Raw genomic sequence first — 25078 nt, forward strand, 5'->3', positions numbered from 1 at the left:
TTTTGCCCCAAATATTTTGCTGTCCCATCAGTAAAGCATGCATGTCTCTTTTGTTCCTCAGTTAATACATCATATCCCTCATTCCACTTTACAGTGGACTTTACCAACTGTTGCTTTGGCTCAGGGGGTGTGTCATTCCTCTCAATTTCTATGTTTGCTACAGATTCATGTAGAGCAGAGACTCCACTTTTGCCTGTTTTCGCTCTATTTTGAATATACCACTTCCATTTGATTATACTAGCCTCTTGGGCATGTCCAATTCTGTGAGAAGCTGGGGTACTCATTACCCAGGTCATAATTGGGATTCCAGGTCTTAATATCACTTCATGGCCCAGAGTCACTTGTTCAGTCTCCACCAAAGCCCAATATGCAGCTAACAACTGCTTTTCAAAAGGTGTATACTGGACTCCAGATGAAGGGAGTTTCCTACACCAAAATCCCAAAGGTACATTTCGGCTTTGTTGTTTTTGCCATAAGCTCCAGTTTGCATAATCATCTTGTACAGTCACTTGCAATTCCACTGGACCATTTTGCATGGGCCACAAATCTAGGGCCAATTGTATGGCAGCCTTGGCTTCTTCAAAAGCTTTACTCTGCTCAAGTCCCCAGTCGAATTCATATTTCTTCCATGTGACTCTATATAAAGGTTTTAAAATCTGTCCCAAATGTGGAATGTGGTGCCTCCAGTATCCAAACAATCCTATGAACTTTTGGGCCTCCTTCTTATTGGTAGGGGTAGGAAAATCCTGAATCTTTTGTCGGGCTTGAGGAAGAATCTCCCTTAGCCCCTTGTTCCATTGTATACCCAAAAATTTCACATTCTGAGCTGGTCCTTGAACCTTTGCAAGGTTAATTTCCCACCCTTTACTTTTCATATGCTCAATTAGAAGGGTCCAACTCCTTTCCACTACTTTCGCATCTTTTCCCTGTATCATGATATCATCAATGTAGTGGGTAAGCTGTACACCAGGTAGCTTTAATTCATCCAACTGTTCAGCCACAATCCTGTGACAAATAGTGGGGCTATGTATGTACCCTTGTGGCAAGCGAGTAAAAGTATATTGTCTACCCTGCCAAGGGAAAGCGAAGTGGTCCCATTGTTTAGGGTCTACTGGGATGGTGAAGAAGGCATTTGCCAAGTCAATAACTGCATACCAAGTCCCATCATATTTCTGGATCCTTTCTATTAAGGTGATGGTATCTGGAACAGCAGCATACAAAGAAGGAGTCACCTTATTCAACTGTCTATAATCCACAGTCATTCTCCATGTCCCATTTGATTTTCTTACTGGCCAGACAGGATTATTCCATCTTGTGGTAGTAGGGACTAACCCTCCTGCTTCAACATATTCCTTTATAGTAATGGCAATTTCATCTTGCCCACCTGGCACACGATACTGTTTTAAAGTAATTACTTCAGAAGGTTCAGGTAAAGTGATTGGGTCCATTTTTAGTTTTCCCACTAAAACTGTATTAATTCCTATCTTCCTCACAGCAAATTGGTATCTTCCTTCAGGTAAATTCAGAGTCATGCCTCTCAATACATCTATTCCAATGATGTATTCAGGAATGGGTACAACAACCACAGTATATTCCTTCTTAGGTAACTGCCCAATTTTCATTGTTATTTTAACCTGTCTGGCTTATATTTCAGCGCCTCCTAGACCTGTGATGGTAATAGGAGTTCCATGTTTAAACTTATCAGGGTTTCCATAGATAAGTGTGGCCTCAGCCCCAGTATCAATCAGTGCCCTAGTCACAGTAGTTGATCCATTCTTCCAATATATTGTTAAACCAATATGGGGTCTGCAATCTCTTCTGCATATTTCTTTTATCTGGGCTGGGGCTTGGCCTATCTCCTATTCCCCCTGAAGGTGGGGCAAACTTGGATACAAAGATTCAGATGCAGAAATACCTGCGGGGGTGGTTCCTGCTTCCCTGTTCATTCTAATGCTAAGTACCTTTTCTTGGTACTGCTTATGCAGCTCTTCAGTTGGAATACCATCTATTCTTCTAAAGTCCACCCCTGCTCTTAATAGAGCAGTAAACATTTCCCTTCTTGTTGGTCTATTTTGTCTCTGAATCCTCTGGCTGTTTACTCTTCTCTCTCCAGGCAATTTGTCTTTTTCCCATTCCCCTAAATCACTTAATTGTGAAATCTTATCCAGCACCTCTGAAAGAGGGTGCCCTATTTCTCCAATTAATAGAGTCAGAATTAGGTGCTTGTATGCAGGAGGAGCCGTCTTCACTATGATATTTCTATGAGGAACTCCAAGGGGGGTATCATAATATGCATTTGCATCTCCAATCAGGATAGCAGTTTTCATTACCTCCTCCTTTAGTTTTCTCATACAGTCTCTAAGTGAGTACCAGGGTCTGTCTCCCCTAGGCCACATAGATTCAGTTGGATATTGCTTTTTGCAACCTTCTGCAGCTAAAGCTAGAAGATTAGTTTTGTTATTTCCTCCTTGCATATGGTGATCCCTAAAAGCCTGGTGTACAAAAGGATTCTGACTGATACTTATGAATTTTAAACAGTCCTCACTGTCCAGTGTTATTCCTCCGGCGCCTTCATCAGTGATTCTTACTATCCAAGACACTAAAGACTCCCCCATTCTTTGGGTAAATCTACTCAATATATCAGTGATCTCCTGTTGAGTGAAATCCTCAATTATCTCCCTGGACTCTGTTTTGCCTCCGTGGTTCTCCTGTCTTCTTCTTTGTATGGGGAGAGCTTCTACATTAGAAGACTCCTCATCTAACCTTCCTCCATTCTCCTCACACACATTCTCCTGGAAGCTGTCAGGGCAACTCTGCCCAGCCTGTACAAAAGCTGCATGCACATTCCTTCTGCTAGTTTTTTGCTTCCTTTTAGCTACATGAACAGTAGCTTGCTCCTGGACCACATGAGTCCCTCCAGTTTGCTCTTCTGAGTGCTGTGACACAGAAGAATCCTCAGGCAAACCAGCTGACTCCCTAGCCATCTGAGCTCTTTCCTTCAGCAGCTTATCCCTACTTTTACACATAAGGCGATAACTTGTTAGCAGCACCCAGCCTGTCCTGCACACTCCTGCCAGTTCTTTGCCTGGTTCTATGGGTATTGCTTTCAAACATCTTTCCAAATCTCCAGGTTCTCCCTCTTTTAGCCTTGGTTCCCAGTTTTCACAGGGCCCTGTGCTTTTAGCCCATTCTCTGGCTAGAGAGGAATAAGGCAAATCCTCCCATCCTGGAATAGCCATTTCTCCCTCTAAAGCCCTACTGCTTCCAAATAGAGGCCTGACATTTTTTGATCCCATCCTGGTCGCCAAATGTATCAGCAATGCCATATTCACAATGCCTATGGAGATTACAAATATGCTGATATAATTATCCATTACAAAATATGTCATGCTTGCCATATGGGGAAATAAACTAGAAAATTTATTAAGATACCAAAAGACTGAGTCCCAAAACCAGAAAGTGAAAGCCATCAGAGCCGTTATGATATTGGCACAGGTAGATAAAGTAGAGAGCACCCACATTTTCAAGCCTTTAAAACAGAACAGGCTACCTCAGGCAAAGGTCCTCCTCTCCTCACTCACAGCAACCACCCAGCGTCCAGGAAGCACGCTCCCAGCAGCTCCGGCCCCTGGCAGTCCTCAGCAGAAGTCCTTAGCAGAAATTCTGGGTAAGTCAAAAAGGGCTTTGCGCTGCCGCTGCCTCTGCTGCTGCTGCCGCGTCGCCACCACTGCCAGCCACCGCAAGAACGCTAGCTTGGCTTCCTCTTCCTCTTGCTCCGCCCCTTCCTGCTACATCAGCAAGTCCAACGGGGCATGGAAGATCTTTCAATCCCATAACCCTTACAGTCACACACCCTTACTGGGAAGATAAGCAGTTCACTATGGGTTGTACATGTGTGGCTAAAGCAAAACAATAACATAGTACACATATTTTAAAAGACTGACTATATTTCTCTCCCTCCTATCCCACCTCCCACTTGTTCGATTCTCTACTTTGATCCTGTCCCTTTTCAAAAGTGGGTGCTTCCAACTTCACTCCCCCCCAGCCTGCCTTCCGTCATCCCCCTTCTCATCCCCTTTCCCCCCCTATTCTACTGGAGGGTGAGATCCCCTATTTAGTGTGTATTTCCCTCCCTCCTCAAGCCAGATTCAAAGGGAATAAGGTTGACCCATTCCCTTTTGCCTTCCTATTCTTCCCCTCCATTATAACCATTTTCCCTTGCCTCTTCTGAATGAGATAGTTTACCGGAATCTGTCTCTTCCCATCTCCTCTCATCATATTCCTCTCACCTCTTAATTTCACCCTTTAAGTATCATCCCTTACTATAAAATTAGTCCTGTGCCATCTATCTATGTGCACCTGTAAACATTCCTAAACACATTCATATATGTATTCATATGCCCATATACCCTCATATCTAGACATATATAACCCCTTCAACTACTTAAAAAAGTTTCATAAGTTACAATTTTTGTTTTTCCATGTAGGAATGTTAAAAGTTCAACTTTGATAAGTTCCTTATGATTTCTTTTCCCTGTTTACCTTCTCATGCTTCTCTTGCTTCTTTTATCTGAAGGTCAAATTTTCTGTTCAACTCAGGTTTTTTCAGCAAGAATGCTTGAAAGTCCTCTATTCTACTGAATGACCAAATTTTCCCATGAAACATGACACTTAGTTTTGCTGTATAGGTGATTCTTGGTTTTAATCTCAGCTCTCTTGACCTCTGGAATATCACATTCCAAGCCCTTCGATCCCTCAGTGTAGAAGCTGCCAGATCTTAGGTTATCTTGATTGTGTTTCCACAGTATTCAAATTGTTTCTTCCTGGATACTTGTAATATTCTCTCCTTAATCTGGGAATTCCAGAACGTGGCTATAATATTCCTAGGAGTTTTCTTTTTGGGATCTTTTTCAGGAGGTGATCGGTGGATTCTTCCAATCTCTATTTTGCTCTCTGGTACTAAGACATCAGGGCAGTTTTCTTTGAGAGCTTCCTGGAGGATGCTTTCTAGGTTTTTACTTTGGTCATGGTTTTCATTTAGTCCAATAATATTTAAGTCATCTCTCCTTGATCCATTTTCCAGTTAAGTGGTTTTTCCCATGAGATATTTCACATTCCCTTCTATTCTTTCATTTGTTTGCATCTGTTTAACAGCATATTTATTTCTCATAATATCATTAGCTTCCATTTGCTCCAATCTAATTCTGAAGCAATGATTCTCCTCATTGAGTTCTTGAGATTCTTTTTCCATCTAGCAAATTCAGCTTTTTAAGGCATTCTTCTCCTCGGTGCCTTTTTGAGCCTCCTTTGAAATTTGATTCAGTCTGTTTTTAAGGTATTATACTCCTCAGTCAGGCTATTGCTCTCATTTCATAATTTTATTGCATTGTTCTCATTTCTCTTCCCAATTTTTCCTCCACTTCTCTTATCTATTTCTTAATGTCCTCTATGGTGTGTAACCAGCTTATATTTTACTTTGAAGTTTTGGTGCAGTAGTTCTGACTTCACAGTTTTCCTCTTGTTCCATGCTTTGCTCCTTTTTTTGTCCCCAAAATAGGAGTGTAATGTTGGAATTTTCTGTTTGCTTTTTTTCCTTTGCCTCTCATTTTGCCACTCAATTACTTGACTTTTGGGCTTTTTGCCACAGTAGGACTCTGCCACCTGACAGGGGAGCTTTCATCCCAAATGCTGGGGTTTTCTCAGCTCCCAGAGGTATCAGATGGGTGCCCTCTCTGACGTCTCCACATTCTCTGGCAAGCTTTATACACACCCAAGGACCTCCACCCTAGACTGCAATCTAGATCTAAGCAGGTTAAAGCAAGAGCGATTACCCCTCAGACTGGTGCTTGGCCCCCCTACACTCTGCAGGTCAGGAGCTGAGGCTACCACATGATGCTGTCTGGCTGTGCTGGCATCACAGCAGCTTCTCACCTGGGGCTAAAAGCCATGAACTCTCACTTACTTGTGCCAAAGTCCAGACTGCACTGGCCTCTCATCTTGTCCTTCATATCTATGTGTTGATAAATCTGGAAACTGCCACCACTGCTGCTGTTCTGGAGTCCCTTTGGCCACAGCTGGTCAGGCCCACCCTGGGGCTAAAGTCTCAGTGTGGTGCTGGGCTTGGTTCCCAGAGCTCTGTGCTGGATTCCTGCTGGGCTGTCCTCAGCGGGAGGTTAGCTTCTTCGTGTCATTTTGTGGGTTCTCCAGCTCCAAATTTTGTTTAGATTCCCATTTTTACATGGATTGGGGAAGGTGGAAGCCAGAGCCATGGGAAGGTAGTGCTTCTACTCTGCCATCTTGGCTCCACTCCTGAATACTTTTTTTTTTTTAATGACAAAGAAGGTCAAAACATAGAAACAGAAGAAGACAACAAAGTAAAAACTCCTGCATCCAAAGCCTCCAACTAAAATATGAATTGGTTGCAGGTCACTGAAGAATACAAGAAGAATTTCAAAATTAAGAGAAGTAGAGGAAAAATTGGGAAAATAAATTAGAATGTTGCAAGAAAATCATGGAAAAATGAGTCAACAACTTGCTAAAGGAGACCACCAGAATACAGAAGAAAATAACAACTAAAAATAGACTAACTCAAATGGAAAAGAAGTCCATAAAAGTCAATGTGGGGAAGAATGCCTTGAAAAGAATTGGCCAAATGGAAAAAAGAACTTCAAAAGCTCACTGAAAAAATAATTCCTTCCAAAATAGGTTAAAGAAAAAAGAAGCTGGGAGTGGAGTCAAGATGGTGGAGTAGAAACAGGGACTCTGGCTGCCACCTCCTCCACTTCATGTAAAAAGTGACTCTTAACAAACTTTTGAGCAATAGAACCCACAAAATAACAGAGAAACACTAACATCCTGCTGAGGACAGTCTATCAGGCCAGCAGGAAGGGGATAATGCTGCACGCTGGGAGCTGAGCCAAACATAAGCTCAAGCCAGAGCGTTTACCCTCAGGGCTTTCCTGACCAGTCACTGGCTGGAGGGACTTCAGACCACCAGTACATTTCCAGAATTATCAACCCAAAGATGCTAAGGACAAAGGGAGAGGTCAGCACAGTGTGGACTTTGGGATCTGATAGATTGGGAGTATCATCAGCCTTTGCCCCCGGGGAGAGAAGTGGCTGAGGCACTACAATTGTGCAGCCACAGCCACATGACAGCTTCATCTCCTGGCCTGCAGATTGTAGGGGGAACAAGCAATCATTCTGAGGGGTAATCACTCTTCCTTTAACTTGCTTGGATCTGGATTGCGGTCTAAGGTGGAGGTCCTGGGGTGTGCAAACAGATCAACAAAGGATTTGGAGACTTCAGAGAGGGCACCCAACTAATACCTTTGGCAGCTGAGAAAACCCCAGTCTTTGGAATGAAGCTCCCCTGTTTGGTGGGAGAGTCCTACTGTGGTAAAAAGCCCCAAAATCAAATAATTCAGAAGCAACATGAGCAGGAAAAGGAAGCAAAGAAAACAGAACACCCCAACTTTAAATTCTTATTTTGGGGACAATAAGTATCAAAGCATGGAACAGGAGGAGGACAGCAGAGTCAGAACTCCTGTTCCAAAAGCTTCCAAGAAAAATACAAGGTGGGGGGGTGGAGCCAAGAGGGGAAAATGGATGGAGTAACTTTTCTCTGTGAATTCTGTGAACAGCTCCTCTGTGAATTCCGTCACTAAACTTTAAAACATGAATCTAAAAGGAATTTGGATTATTAGAATCCACTGGGAGACAGAACATGCCTGAATCCATCCCAGGAAAGTGCCCACGTGGGTCCCGGCAGGGTGAGTGCAGAGCACTTGGGGCTACAGCAACTCAGATGAGAGAGCAGACTACAGCAGAAAGAGAAGCAGTCCCAGCCAGAGGACTCACCCACCCCAAGGGTGATTCCCAGCCATCTTACCAGCATCTTACCAAGGGTTGGGAGGATCCATTGGAGCCGGGTAAGAGAGGGCTCAGGGCCCCCAGCAGAGACATCAGCTTCTTCTGGGGCTATCAGCTCCCAGCCTGGAAATTAGTAAACTGATTGCTTGACTTTCCAGAGCCTAGGATGACAAAGTAAACTCTGGCTGCTCCAATCCCCCTCTTGCTGAACTAGAAAACCCAGAGATATGTGTCCCACCAAGAGTGAAATCCTGAGACAGTGGAAATAGCCTCGGGCTTGGGAGTCATTGACAAGGGTGTAACTGAGGCAGCAAGGAGGATGAAGAGAAGACAGGGAGGGGTTCCAACAAGCCCTACCTAACCTGAACAACAAAAGCATTTTTGATCGGTAGCCCAGGGATATAGTGGCAGATACCTGGAGTGGCCAGACCACCCTTTCTCCACAGAGTACTCTGTGAGCATCAGCAAACTTAACAGAAACACTGACAGCCCTTGCCTTAGCCTCAATCTAGACACCCAGAGGCTACAGTACACAAAGCTAAAAACCAGGCACTTAGCTCCCAGACTGAGAAATAAGGAAATAAGAAGTTACAATGGGAAGGAAGGAAGCTGAGAAGGAGAAGGGGAAGACAAGCAAATCAATTAGAGCTTATTACAGCGATCAAGATCAACCAAATACTGAGATCAACGTGGACTCTATACTCACATCTGAGACCACAGAAGGAAATATGAACTGGTTTTAAACCTAAAAAACACCTTTGGAGGAGCTCAAGAAAGATTTTAAAGGCCTTATTAGGGAGGCATAAGACAAATTTAAATCTACAATGACCAAATTGGAAAAATGTTTCACTGAAGAAAACAAATCCTTAAAATGTTAAATTAATGAAATAATTGGAGAAAATACCTCCTTAAAAAAGGACCTTCCAAAACTAACTAAAGAGAATAATTCACTAAAACATAGAATCAGTCAAACTGAAGCTCAAGTCTGTATGATGCTCCAAGAGTCAATCAAATAAAACATGAAGATTGAAAAATTTGACGAAAGTGTCAAATATCCCACTGGAAAAACAACTGACCTAGAGAACAGATCCAGGAGAGATAACATAAATATTATTTATCTACCAGAATGACATGATGAATAAAGCAGCCTAGACAATATCCTCCAAGAGTTTGTCAAAGAAAACTGTCCTGAAGTCCTGGAATCAGAACATAAAATAGTTGTCAAAAGAATTCACCAAACTCCCCCTGAAAGAGATCCCAAATTGGAAACTCCAAGAAATATAGTAGCCAAATTCCAGAATTACAAGATTAAGGAGAAAATAATGCTAGCAGCCAAAAAGAAACAATTCAAATATTGTGGAAATACAGTAAAGATCACAGAAGACCTAGCAACTTCTATATTAAGTGATCGGAGGGATTGGAATTCGATATTTCATAGGGCAAAAGAGCTAGGACTGCAACCCAGGATTAACAACCCAGCAAAACTGAGCATAATATTTCAGGCAAGGAGATGGTCATCCAATGAAATAAGGGACTTCCACATTTTCCTGATGAAAAGTCCAGAGCTCAATGGAAAATTGGTCTCCAATTACAAGAATCAAGAAAGACATAAAAAGTTAAACAAGGAAAACACACACTCGCACATACACACATTCACACCCACACACCCACGCACACATGCACATAACTTGGGATGCAATAAGAGCAAAACATTCACCTCCCTATATGAGAACCCCATAACTGTCAATATCAAAATTTATATGATTATCATGATCCTTAAAAGTGTTATACATAGATAGAGGGTGTGAGTATAAATGAACTAACTTGATGATAAAAATAAAACAACTTATAAAGGGGGTCAAAGGGACTGCAATGGGATAAAGGGAAAGGATGAGACAGAAAAAGGTAAATTATGCCATACAAAGTGGCATAAAAACACACTATAGTAGAGGGGAAAGAACGGGGGAGAGAAACATCATTTGAACATTATTCTTACTGGTTCTGGTTCAAAGAGGGATCAACATAATCAGTTAAGTTTAAGATTCTAATGTGAAAAGACACAAAAACTCATTAAATAGAGGGAAAGGAGGGAGGGGGAGGAGCATTGTATGAAATTTATTCTCATTGTTTTGGGATCAAAGCGGGAATAACATCCTCTGAGAAGTATAAAAATCTATTGTGTCCTACAGGCAGTAGGAAGATAAGGGAGAGATAGAAGGAGGTGGGGATTAGAGGGGAGGGAAATAGTATTAAGGGGAGATAGTAGGTAAAGAAGGGGGGTTACTGTGAGGGAACACTGAAGGAGGTGGTGGTCAAAAGGAAAACCCTGAAGGAGGGGAAGGGAGAAGGAACAAACCAAACCATAGCAGGGGAGGAAATATTATGGAGGGGAAGGGACAGATAGTCATCATTACTGTGAATGTGAATGGGATGAACTCTCCCATAAAAAGAGAGGTGAATAGCAGAATGGATTAAAATCCATAATCCTACAATATGCTGTCTACAAGAAACACATATGAAATAAAGGTATACCCACAGGGTAAAGGTAAAAGGCTGAAGTAGAATATATTATACCTTAGCCAAAGTAAAAAAAAAAATCAGGGTAACAATCCTTATCTCAGATAAAGCAAAAGCAAAAATAGATCTTATTAAAAGATATAAGGAAATAATCTATATCCTGATAAAAGACACCATAGAGAATGATGCATCAGGTGGAATAGTGTCCAAATACCTAGAGGAGAATTAAGGGAATTAGAGGAAGAAATAAATAGCAAAAATGTACTAGTGGGGGACCGTAAAATCCCCCTATCTGAACTTGATAAATCTAACCTCAACATAAACAAGAAAGAAGAAAAGGAGGTGAACAGAATTTTAGAGATGATAGATCTGATAGATCTCTGAAGAAAACTGAATGGGGATAAAAAGGAATACACTTTCTTCTCAGTGGTTCAAGGCACATACTGAAAAATCGAACATGTTCTAGTGTATGAAAACCTCACAATTCTGTGTAGTAAGGAAAATATATTAAATGAATCCTCCTCAGCTTGTGATGCAATAAAAATTATATGCAATAAAGGGCCATGGAAAGACAGACTAAAAACTAATTGGAAACTAAACAATTTTATCCTAAAGAATGAGTGGGTCAAACAAGAAATTATAGAAACAATTAGTAATTTCATTGAAGAGGATGATAAAAATGAGACAATATACCAAAATTTGTGGGATGCATTAAATGCATTTCTTAGGGGGAGTTTATATCCTTGAGTGAATACATGATTAAATTAGAGAAAAGAGAGGACAATGAATTGGGCATGCAATTGAAAAACCTTTAAAAAGAACAAATTCAAAATCCCTAATTAAATACAAAATCGGAAATATTGAAAACCAAAGGAGAGATTAATAAAATGGAAATTAAGAAAACTATTGAATTAATAAATAATACTAAGAGCTGGTATTATGGAAAACCAATAAAATTGATAGACCCTTAATTAATATGATAAAAAACATAAAGAAGAGAACCAAATTATGAGTATCAAAAATGAAAAGGGTCAATCTGCCTCCAATGAAGAGGAAATTAAAACAATAACTAGGAATTATTTCTGCCAATTGTATGCACATAAATTTGACAATCTTAAGGAAATGGATGAGTATTTATAAGCATACAATTTGCCCAGATTAACTGAAGAGGAAGTAAATTGCTTAAATAACCCCATCTCAGAAAAAGAAATTGAAAAAGGCATTCGTCAACTCCCTAGGAAAAAATCTCCAGGGCCAGATGGATTTACTAGTGAATTCAATCAAACATTTAAAGAACAATTGATTCCAATAATTTACAAACTATTTGGGATAATTAGTGAAGAAGCAGTCCTAACAAATTCTTTTTATGACACAAATATGGTACTGATACCTAAATCAGGAAAAGATAAAACAGAGAAAGAAAATTATAGACCAATCTCCCTCATGAATACAGATGCAAAAATTTTTAATAAAATATTAGCAAAAAGTCTACATCAACTAATTTTAAGAATAATACACTTTGTTCAAGTAGGATTTGTTCTAGGAATACAAGAATGGTTTAATATTAGGAAAACCATCAGTATAATTGATCATATCAACAATAAAACTAGCAGAAAACACATGATTATCTCAATAGATGCAGAAAAGGTTTTTTGACAAAATACAACATCTATTCCCATTAAAGTCATTGGAAAGTATAGGAATAAATGGAGCTGTAATATAATGCCAAGGAAAGGCAACTTCCCAAGGTTCAAAACACCAGCATAGGTGCTCTCCATTTTATTCAGTGACAAACCAAGAACAGAGAAGGTCAAAACATGACATCATTCAAAATACAGCATTTACTAAGTGTGATTAAATAATCTCCAAGTACTACCCCACCCCAGGACCTTCCATTCATTCAATCAATTACAAAGTCCCTGTTCTAAATACTACTCCACCTCTAGGCTGTACCTTCATTTAGTCCACCACAAAGCCCCTCTTCTCAAATGGAGATTAGTTTCCAATCTAAGTAAAGTACATTCATTTGTTTAACCATAGAACACAAAAAGGTCAAAAGTTCCCCACCCCTGGATCACAACTGAATCTACCCCAGAGTTACATCAAGTTTAAGCACAGCACTTAATACCCAAATGGAGGTCTTTTCTTCATCTTGACACCAGGCAAGTTCTCAGCAATCTTAGTTCCTGGGGAGACAAGGCTTAGCAAGGCCACAAGATACATTGGCAGTCTCTTCACTAATTCATCCTCTGTCTGCAGAACAGTCCTAGGACCCCTGAAAACATTAGCAAAACCCTCTTCCAGGATGTCTGTAAACATACAACAAGAAAATCCTTCTTCAGGGCTTCTGAACCAACAGAAAGGTTCCTAGATCCCTGCAACAACAGCACTGTCCTTCACCAGTGGACAGTATTCACTCTCTGTCTGCAGGACAGTCTCAGTAGCTCTTAGCCAACAGCCAGGTTCCAGGACTTCTTCAACAGGACTGTCTTTCAGCAGTGGACAAATATGGCAAAACAACATCAAAACAGATACACAAAGTACCAGCAAAACAGCCATGTCTCCTCAGTCCTTGGCAGCTCTGGGGGCAGGTCTCAAAAGTCCAGGGCAATTCAAAATGGTCCTTAGCAATCCTCTCAGTCTCTCTCTCTGCCTCCAGGAGGGTGCTGCTTCCAAAAAGTTCTTCTGCCTCTCTCTTGTCTCTCCAAATCTATGTCAACAGCTCCTCCCAATTCAGGACTCTCTTTTCACATCAACAAGTCCATCTCACAGGTGGGATTAACAAACTCTGGGTTTTAACACAATCAATTTGAAAACCAAACCAATACAGGGGGATCTTTATATTCCATTACTATCACAGGAGCCTACCTTTAAATAATAGGTAGCACCTATTTAAAACCATCAGCAAATATTTTATGTAATGGGGATAAGATAGAAGCATTTCCAATAATATCAGGGGTGAAACAAGGGTGTCCACTATCACCCCTCTTATTCAATCTGGTACTAGAAATGTTAGCAGTAACTATTAGAGAAGAAAAAGAAATCAAAGGAATCAAATTAGGCAAAGAAGAGACTAAGCTATCACTCTTTTCAGATTATATGATGATATACTTAGAGAATCCTACAGAATCAAGTAAAAAAAAATACTTGAGACAATAAATAAATTTGCCAAATTTGCACGATATAAAGTAAACCCACATATTTGGGAATCACCTGCCAAAACAAACCCAGCACCTATATGATCATAACTACAAAGCTCTTTTAACACAAATAAAGTCAGATCTAACTAATTTGAAATATGTCAAATGCTCATGGCTTCATCAAGCTAATATTATAAAAATGACAATTTTACTTAAATTACATTACATATTCAGTGCAATACCAATCAGTTTACCAAAAAGAGTTCTTTATAGAGCTAGAAAAAAAAACAGTAACAAAATTCATTTGGAAGAAAAACTATCCAGAATATCAAGGGAATTAATGAAAAGAAATGCTATGGAAGGTTTACTAGCTATAGTAGATTCCAATTTGTTTTATAAAGCAGCAGTCATCAAAATTACTTGGTACTGGCTGAGGAATACAGTAGTGGATCAATGGAATAGATTAGTCACACATGATTCAGCAGTCAATGACTATAGTAATCTATTCTGTGATAAACCTAAAGACCCCAGTTTTTGGTATGAGAAGTCACTATTTGACAAAAACTGTTGGGAAAACTGGAATATAGTATGGAAGAAACTGGGCATAAACCATTATCTAACACCACATACCAAAATCAAGTTTAACTGGGTGCATGACCTTGGTATAATGGTTGATAATGTAAGCATTCTCAGAAAACAAGGAATAGTTTACCTGTCAATTTTGTGGAGAGGGAAAGACTTTGTGACTAAACAAGAATTAGAGAGCATAATAAAATGCAAGTGGATAATTTTGATTACATTAAATTGAAAATCTTCTGTACAAACAAAGCCCATGTAACCAAGATTAAGATGAAGGTGGGAAATTGTGAAAGAATTTTTACAACATATGACTCTGATAAATTACTCATTTCTAAAATATACAGAGAAATGAGTCAAATCCATAAGAACACAAGTTACTTCCCAATTGATATATGGTTAAAGGATATGAACAGGCAGTTTTCAGAGAAATAAATTAAATATATCTATAAGTACATTAAGAAATGCTCTTAATCATTATTGATTAGAGAAATGCAAATCAAAACAACAATGATGTACCACAACTCATCAGTCAGATTGGCTAAGATGACAAAACAGGAAAATGACAAATGCTGGAGAGGATGTGGGCAAATTTGAACACTAATGCATTGCTGGTGCACTTGTAAACTGATCCAATCTTTCTGGAGAACAATCTGGAATTATGCTCAAAGGGCTATAAGTAATTTCATACCCTTTGATCCAGCAATACCACTTCTATCATTATATCCCGAAGAGATCATAGAGGTGGGAGAAAGACCCATATGTACAAAAATATTTATAGCAGATCTTTTTGTGGTAGTAAAGAATTGGAAATTAAGGGGGTGCCCATCATTTATGAATGGCTGAGCAAATTGTGGTATATGCATGTTATGGAATACTATTGTCCTATAAGAAATGAGGAGCAGATGGACTTCATATTTACCTGCAGAGGCTTATTCGAACTGATGCTGAGTGAGAAGAGCAGAACCAGGAGAAATTTGTACACAATTACAGACACAGCGTATTTGTGATGACCAAGTGTAATAGACTGGTCTCTTCTCAGCAGTGCAGTGATATAAGTCAATCACAAAAGACACATGATAGAGACAGATGTGTACATGCAGAGAAAGAACTAGAAAGCAATGATTTTGAATTCAGATTGAAGCCAACTACCTTTTCTTTTACTTTTTCTTGGTTTGTTTTATTTCCTCTTTACCATTTTTCATTCCATCTCATACAATCCATCAGTATAACATGACTAATGTCTAATGTGAAATTATTTTCAGATCCTATACTTGTCTGTATGCTTCCATGAGGGTTTAGGGGAGGGATTGTCACAGAATGTGAAACTCAAGAATTGCAGAATTGAATCATGTAAACTAAAAGTAAAAAAAATAAATTGATAAAAAAATAAAAACATGAGATGGTTACAATCCGTAAAGGACCTTAGGAAGGATTTTGAAAACCAAATAAGAGAAGTGGAATAAAAATTGGCAAGAGAAATGAAAACTATGCAAGAAACTTATGAAGTGAGAGCCAAGAACCTGACTGAAGAAAATAACACCTTGAAAATAGAATAACACAAAAGGCAAAAGAGGCTCAAAAAGCCAATGGGGAGAAGAAGGCCTTCAAAAGCTGAATTTGCCAGATGGAAAAAGAATCTTAAAAGCTCACTGAGGAGAATCATACCTCCAGAATGACACTGGAGCAAGTGGAAGCTAGTGACTTCATGGGAAATCAAGATACTATTAAACACATCCAAAACAAATGAAAAAATAGAAGGCCATATAATATGTCTAACTGGGTAAACCACCGAACTGGAAAATAGGTCCAGGAGATATTATTTGAAAATTATTGGACTACCTGAAAGCCATGATCAAAAAAAAGATCCTAGAAATCATCCTTCAAGAAATTCTCAAGGAAAATTGCCCTGATGTTTTAGAACCAGTGGGAAAATAGAGGTTGAAGAAGTCCACCAACCACCTCCTGAAAAAGATGCCAAAAAGCAAACTCCTAGAAGTAGTATATCCAATTGCTGGAATTCCCCAATAAAGGAGAAAATATTACAAGGAGCCTGGAAGAAACAAATTGAATAGTGTGGAAACACAAAGAGTATAACACAGTATCTGATAGCTTCTACACTGAGAGATAGAAGGTCTTGGAATATGATATTTTGGAGGTCAAAGGTGCTGGGATTAAAACCAAGAATCACCTACCCAGCAAAACTGAGTGTCATGTCTCAGGGGAAAAAATGGTCATTCAGTGGAGTAGAGGAATTTCAAGCATTCTTCATGAAAAAAACCACAGAGTTGAATAGAAAATTTGACATTCAGATACAAGAAGCAAGAGAGGCATAAGAATGTAAACAAGGAAAAGACATCATGAGGAACTTATCAAAGTTGAACTATTTATATCCCTACATATAAAAACAATAATTGTAACTTATGAAACTTTTCTCAGTATAAGAATAGTTAAAGGACAGGGGCGGTCAGGTGGCTCAGCGAGTAAGAGCACCAGCTCCAGTGTCGGGATGACCTGGGGATCAAATCTGGGCTCACATACTTAGCACCAAACCCTGAAATAACTGGCCACATAACTTTGTGCAAGTTACTTACCCCCAATTGCTGAAAAAAAAGAATAGTTGAAGAGAAGTTTAATTTATTTACACACACACATACATACATACATACATATATGTCTACATAGGAGGGTGTATGGGCCTATGAATTCATATTTGAATGTGTGTATATATGTGTACAGGTATACATAGAGGGCACAGTACCAATTTAATAGGAAGGGATGATACTTAAAAGATGATATTAAGAGGTGAGAAAGGAATATAATAAGAGGAGATGGTGAGAGACAGAAAGGAATAAACTATCTCGTATAGAAGAGGCAAGGGAAAATGGTCACAATGGAGGGGAAGAACAGGAAGGAAAAAGGGAATGGCTCAACCTTATTCTCATTGAATTTGGCTTATGGAGGGAATGAAATACACACTGAATAGGGTATCTCATCCTACAGTAGAGTAAGGAGGAAGGTGATGAGAGAGGGGATGACCAAAGAAAGGGTAGGGAAGTTGGAAGCACCTACTTTTGAAAAGGGACAGAATCAAAGTAGAGAATAGAAAAAGTGGGAGGTTGAATAGGAGGGAAGGAAATATAGTCAGTCTTTCATAATATATCCACTATGGAAATGTTTTGCATAGCTATACATGTACAACCTGTATTGAATTGCTTATCTTACTATTAAGTGTGGGTGACAAAGGAGGAAAGGAATGAATCTGGAATTCAAAGCTGTAAAATCAAATGTGTAATACACACACATACATATACTTATACATATATATATATATATATTATGATAAATATTATTTTACATGTAACTGGGGAATATGATATACAGGCACTGGGGCTTAGAGATCCACTGTGCACTACTGGAAAGCTGGAGGGTTTATGGGAGAAGATATGGGAGAGAGCAGATTGGAGAATGGGATATCCAGTGGGATCGCTATTTTGGGATGGTGGGTAGTGGGGAAAACTGGGAGAAAATTTGTAACTCAAAATCTTGTGGAAATGAATGATGTAAACTAGAAGTTAATAATGCATTTGATAAAAAAAGAGAAAAAGAAAAAAAGAAGCTAATGACTTTATGAGAAATCATATTAATAAGCAGATCAAAAACAATTTTAAAAAAATGAAGAGGATGTGAAATACCTCACTGGGAAAACCACTGACCTGGAAAATAGATAAAGGAGAGATAATTTAAAAATTCTTGTGTTACCTGAAAACCCTAATAAAAAAAGAGGCTAGACATAATTTTTCAAGAAATTATTAAGAAAAACAGTCCTAGTATTCTAGAAACAGAGTGATAGAAATTGAAAGAATTTGCTGCTTGCCTATTAAAAGAGATCATCTCAAAAAAAACTCCTAAGAATACTATGGTTAAAATCCAGAGTTTTCTGGTCAAGGAGAAAATATTACTAGCAGCCAGGAAGAAACAATTTGACTATTGTGTAAGCACAACCATGATAACACAAGATCTAGCAGCTTCTCCATTAAGGTATTGAATTGTTTGGAATATAATATTCTGGAGGCCAAAGGAACTAGAATTAAAAGCAATAATCACCTACCCACCAAACCTGAGTATAATGCTTCAGGGGAAAATATGGTCATTGCATGAAATAGTGGGATTTCAAGCAATCTTGATGAAAAGACCAGAATTGAAGAGAAAATTTCCCTTTGAAATACAAGAATGAAGAGAAGCATGAGAAGGTAAAAGGAAAAAGAAATGATGAGGAACTTAGTAAAATCGGACAGTTTCCATTCCTACATGGAAAGGCTGTATTTGTAGCTCATGAGACTTTTCAGTATGATGATAGGTGAGGGCTATATATACACATATACAAATACATCCATATACAGGTATATAAATATGCACATATATGTGTATATATGTATTATGAGAGACTATATGTGTATATTTATATATGAATGTGAGTGTATCTGTGCACACACACACACACACACACACACATATATATATATATATAGAGAGAGAGAGAGGGCACAGGGTGAGTTGAATATGATGGGATTATATCTAAAAATAAAATTAAGAGGTGAGAGAGAACTATATTGGGAGAAGGAAAAATGGAGAGAGAGAATAAATTATCTCACATAAAACAGGCAAGAAGGAGCAGGTACAATTGAAGAGACCATCAGGGAGCTGAAAGGGAATGAGTCAACTTTACTATCATTGGATTTGGCTTAAAGAGGGAATAACATACCCACTTAATTGAGTATCTTACCCTCCATAAAAGTCAGGGAGAATATAATAAGGGGGGGTGATAGAAGGGAGGGAACAAGATTGGGGGAAGAGTAGTCAGAGGCAAACACTTTTGAAAAGGGACAGTGTCAAAGGAGAAAATGTAACAAATCTCCATGACGTAGGATGGAGGGACATATAATTAGTCTTTCACAACATGACTATTATGGAAATATTTTGCATAAAATTATACATGTACAACCTATATTGAATTGCTTGTCTTCCCAGTGTGAGTAGGTGAGGAGGGAAGAAGGGAAAGAATATGAAACTCAAAGGCTTAAAAACAAATGTTAAAATGCGTTGTTAAATGCCACTGGGAAATAAGATATATAGACAAAGGTGTATAGAAATTATTCTTGTCCTACAATAAAGTAAGGGGAAATGGGGGAATGGGCGGAATGAGGGAAATATGAGAAGGCAAACTGAGTGAATGAGTAATAAGTATGTTTGCCATCTTGGGGTGGGAGGTAGGGGAGAGATGATAGAAAATTTGGAACTCAAAATCTTGTGGAATTGAATGTTGAAAACTAAAAAGAAACCAACAAATTCTGAAAAAAAAGAAAAAAAACCTGATTATTTCATATAATCAAGCAATATATACTCCTTTTTTTTTCTTTTGGCATAGAGAAATTCTGTGAGAAAACTATTTAGATGGGAATACCCAGATTCCAGGATGACATGAGGTACCTTTTTCTTTTTTTCATATTAGGGGAAATTGCAGAGGTATTTGGGCGATATATGGTGGGAGGAAAAGGGACCTTTATGTTTCAAGTAATGAATTTTTCCTCTGTGTCAAATGTAATATGATGCTTTGGAGAAGTCTCTATTCATTTTGTATTCACAGAAGTCTGACTTTTCTACAGGTTGCTAAATTTTCTAGTGGAAGGAGAGAAAGGGTTTGGATTCAGGCAACCAGAAAAGTTAACCTTTTGTAGAAGGGATTTAAACAGGATGAAAGACAGGCATTTTTACTCCATCTTAATCTTGTTTGATTCTGATCATTTCTCAATTCTATATTTTTAAACCAGCTTAAGTTCTTATGTCTTGCTACACTTAGGACTAGCCAGAAGCATTTTGACCAATGATGACTAGAATGCAGATATTACTGGGACGATTCCAGAACAGTATAAATTGAGTTAGGGTTATCTCTGGGTTGATCAGTATAGGACAAATTGAGCCCACAATTTAGTACTCCTTGCATCTTCCAAGGGTTTCTCTAGAGTGAAATTGATTGAGGGTGGGGCCAGATTTTCTACAATGTTCTCAGTCTCCAAGATGTGAATAAGGACCACTTGGAAAATTGATTTCTATTCCATTCTATCGAATGATGAGTCAATACTTTTAAAACTAAAACTAATTTTGAAAGATCCAATATGTAGCTGCCAAACAAGGTAAAGGTGATACCTGCTGTTCAGGTACATCAAACATTTTATTTCAGAGGGTTTAAAAATATCCAGCTAGTCAGATATCTCAGTTGACTACATGTTGTCTGCTGTATAAAGCTGAATAATGCATCATCAGTGAAGTCAATTGACCTGTAAAGCAGATCGTTGCATTTGAATTGGCTAGAAAGAATCAGAAGAAAATATCAGTGATGTTGGATACTGATGTGCGATATCTTTGTTGGAATAAAGACTCAAATGAGAGTTGAAATTGCTTTTTTTTGTAGACTTTTCTTTTATGTCATTAGCTCACTTAGTTGTTTAAATCAATACTATGGAAATACTTAGATATTTCATTAATTCCATTTGTATATGTCAGCATTGCTTTATCTCATTCATCTTTGTCATTACATATTTATCAGCCAAAATATCTTGCCATTGGGATCTTATAATATAAAATATGTGATACCTTAACATTTCTGTGTGTGTGTGTGTGTGTGTGTGCATGTGTGCGTGTGTGCCTGATAGAGAGGAAGAGTAAGTGAAAGCAGGAATAGAAGGGAGAGAGATTTTTAAAAGCATGACTATTAAGAAAAATATGATTTAGTTGGTAGGTTGTAGAGTCCAATATCTGATTTGTTGTTCTTATCAAAGCATTACCTTAAATCCAACAATGTTATTTTGTGAAGCCAAATTCCAAATAAAATGATAATACATATGTACACACACTAAATTGGAGAGTCTTAAACATAATAATGGCATGATATAGGTCTTTACTGATGATAGCTTTATGTGAATAAAATGTGTCTGTCTTTTTGGAAGTTTTGCTCATTTCTAAACAGGATAAAATCCTGGGAATTATCTAGGAATGTTCTAAATATGTCAAATTTAGAACCTGTAGCTCAGAAAGCCTTATAAATGTATTATTAAGCCCTCAAACAGAGCACTCTGAAAGTACATTTATTTCTTTGATCAAAGAAGAAGGTTATTTTATTTTACCTCCTTTTACAAAGAGAATTTAAATTTAATGCCCCAAATGCTCCTTTTTTCTCTCATTGCTCTTTCTGATTCTTGATAACAAAATTATAAAAGAAGAAATAGTTCATGATTTTTCCTCTCTTTACTGATAAATATTTATATATATGTATATGAATATATTATTCCTAGTTGGTTACAAAAGATTTCAAGTGCTTTCTCTTTTTTCCCTTCTGATTCTCATGTTTATGAATTCATTAGCTATAATCTCTGCAGGGGCTCCATATTATTATTGCTATTTTAAGATGTTTCACTGAACTCCTCTATCAAGATATATAGACCTCCAATTCACAGAACAGAAACAAAACTCGGACTAACTCCTAGGAATGCATTGATCACCCTCAGAAACCTTATCGTATCCCTAGGGGAATAAAGAAACAGTATGCTGCCTTTGTTTCACCTTTGTTTGTGTACTTCAGTTAAGCCCAGTTTATATTCCCCATCTTTCTAAAGGGCTCAACAATGAAGGTGAGAAACTGCAGTGGGTGGGTTGGGAAGGAAGAGGAGAAATTAAAAATGCACATGGGCCAAAGAAGATAATATCATCATGGAAGTTCAAAGATTTAGGTTTGGAAAGTGCATGGTTATAATCTAGGCCAATACTGTCACTTTAGAGGAAAGGATTTTATTTCATCAAAATCACTCAAAAGGATGTTTAAGGATGATTTGGGCACTAGGCTTCTTTATGGCATGTTAAGTACCATATTATATTATACTTGCATTCAATGTGAATTTCCAGGCTTTCATGTCTATTATTGGGTTAGTTGTAGTGAAAATTTGCCAATGAAACTATAGAAGAATATCAATTGGAAACATCAAGATTCTAGATGGCCAGAATAAGGGAAGTGAAAAGTTTAAGAAAGAGCTACTAAAACTTTGGAGAAGTTGCAACTGTGTGCTATGGTGTGGTCATTAAATGTATAGCGTTCTTGGAGATGATTCCTGTGTTACTGATAGTGATCCCTGTTCTGATGCTCACCAGGGCAAGGGTTAGGACATAGGGGGTAAAGTTGAGAACATTGGAGATATCTTTATCCTGTAGTATGCAAAGTGAATTGAATATGGGAAATATGATTTCTCACCATTTAAAAAAATTTTTTGGTCTTTATTAATGTGTTTACTTTTAATTTACAAGATTCAATCCTACAATTCCTTGAGTTTCAAATTTTTCTCCCTTTCCCTCCCAACCCCATGGTAGTATACAATCAAGTATAGGATCTGCAAATACTTTCACATTAGACATTAGTCAGGTTATAAAGGATTGTTTCAGATGGAATGAAGAATGGGAAAGAGGAGACAAAAACAAATAAGAAAAAGACAGAGAGCAGGTAGTTTGCTTCAATTTGCATTCAGACTCTATTCTTTCTAGTTCTTTCTCTGAATGTAGACAACTCTCTCCATCATGAGTCTTTTGGAGTTGACTTATAGCCATGCACTGCTGAGAAAAGTCCAGTCTATCAAAGTTGGTTGTCACACATAAGTTTTTTCTGTAATTGTATACAAATTTCTCCTGGTTCTACTCTTCTCACTCAACATCAGTTTGAATAAGCCTCTTGAGGTAAATATGAAATCCATCTGCTCCTTGCTTCTTATAGCACAATAGTATTCCATTATATTCATAAACCACAACTTGTTTAGCCATTCCCTAATTGATGAGCATATTCTTAATTTCCAATTCTTTACCACCACAAAAAGAGCTGCTATAAATATTTTTGTACATATAGGTCTTCCTTCCACTTCTATTATCTCTTTGGGATACAACACTAGAATTGGTATTGCTGGATCAAAAGGTATGAAATTACTTATATCCCTTTGGGCATAGCTCCAGATTGCTCTCCAGAATGGTTGAATCAGTTCACAACTCCACCAATAATGCATTCATGTTCCAATTTGTCCAATAAATCCTCTCCAGCATTTATTATTTTCCTGTTTTGTCATCTTAGCCAATCTGACTGGTGAGATGTGGTACCTCAGAGTTGTTTTCATTTGCATTTCTCTGATCGATAGTGATTTAGAGCATTTTTTCATATGCTTATAGATGACCAACCTATCATAGGGGCTTTTAGTGCTTAAAATTTGTAGATATAGATATAGCATCAAGAAAATAGGAACTGGGGCATCTAGACATTAGGCAGATCTGCTTAAATGTGAAATGTGATCTGTGTAAAGCAATTTTTTCTTTCTTTTTTATTCGGAAGGAACATTATTATAATTTGAGGTCACAAAGGGCAACCTAGGTAGATATGCAAAAGATGGTTAGGGGAATGAAGTTCTGACAGCACATAGCAGGAATCAAGCAATGGGATCCCGCAACTCACATGTATCAGGGTCTTCATCCATGATAGACCTGGAAAGGCAAATCAGAGCTATAGTCATAGAGATACTCAAGTATGTTGTGGAAAGGGGATAAGGAAATAAAACATCAATCATACATTGACACAGGGATAAAATATAGGTTACAAAATCACAATGGCCAAAACCAGAATGAAAAAAGGCAAAAAATAAAGATGACTCACACCTGAGGCATGGGGTTATGTGTCAAATCTACAAGATCTAGGTTTTAGACTGGCTATGGGGGCTGGAGTGAGACTTGGCTTATAAATTAGATATTCATTAGGCAAACAAGCCAGAAAATTCATTATTTGAAGTGATATAATGTATTTTTTTCCTCCTGAAAATAGAATTTATGCTTTCTCTTATGCTGTTTAAAAACTAAAGTTTACATAACACTTTCCTCACATTCTATTAGTAAGCATTTGAATATAAGTATCACTTTGGAAACTAAGAAGGTCTCATATCAGAAAATAAATATGATGAAATGTTTATTTAAAATTACAACCTCTTTGAGCAGATTTTTTTTTATCTGAAATAATTGTCAGTGGACGAAATGAGTTTTTATGCTATTTTAAATTCTAAATTTTATGCTTCTATGATTCTACATAAGCATTAATTCTCAGTTCCTAATTCAGGTATGATTTCATTCTATCTTGAGTAAAAAATGAACACAAATATAGGGTCCTGAAGTGAAGTGTATTCTCCACCTTAAAGTATATAAAACCAAAGCATGAAGTTATTGCAAATGATAATTTTATTACAGATATTTCCTTAGAACATATATATAGTCATAATTCTTTCCCCCTCAACTTTATTTCCAGAACTATTAACCAAGCATTGTACATAGTATAAGTATATTAAATTCATTTTCTTTTTTTCTTTTGGTTTTAAACCTTGATTTTCATGTTACTCTGTACATACAGATTAAGAAATTTAAAACCTGTACATAGAAGAATAAAGACCCCAACCACAAACAAATTTGTAAAACTTATTTGTATTTCAATGTGTAGAAGAAATTTAAAAACAAATACTTCTTTAAAAAATGCTGCATCCATTCTTATACATAAAGATCAGGGTCAGGCTGGAGACCCTTCACTTTCTTCTTCCCCATCCCCCCTCTGACTCTCCAGTTGGGAATGGTGGATCTTTATGCCCCAGTGCCTGTATATCTTATTTCCCAGTTACATCTGTAATAATAATAATAATAATTTTAATATATTTTAAAACATCTTATTTTAAACCTTTGAATTCCAGATTCTTTTCCTACCCCTTGTCACCCACCCTTACTGGGAAGATAAGCAATTCAATATAGCTTGTACATATGTAGCTGTGCACAACATTTCCATAGTGGATATTTTTCAAAAGACTGACTATATTTCCCTCCATCCTATCCCATCCCCTACTTGTTCTACTCCCTAC

Source organism: Petaurus breviceps, unplaced genomic scaffold (genome assembly GCF_028583685.1).
Source record: "Petaurus breviceps papuanus isolate PSGF00001 unplaced genomic scaffold, PetGlider_PUasm1.0 38, whole genome shotgun sequence".
In the NCBI taxonomy this organism is placed as follows: Eukaryota; Metazoa; Chordata; class Mammalia; order Diprotodontia; family Petauridae; genus Petaurus; species Petaurus breviceps.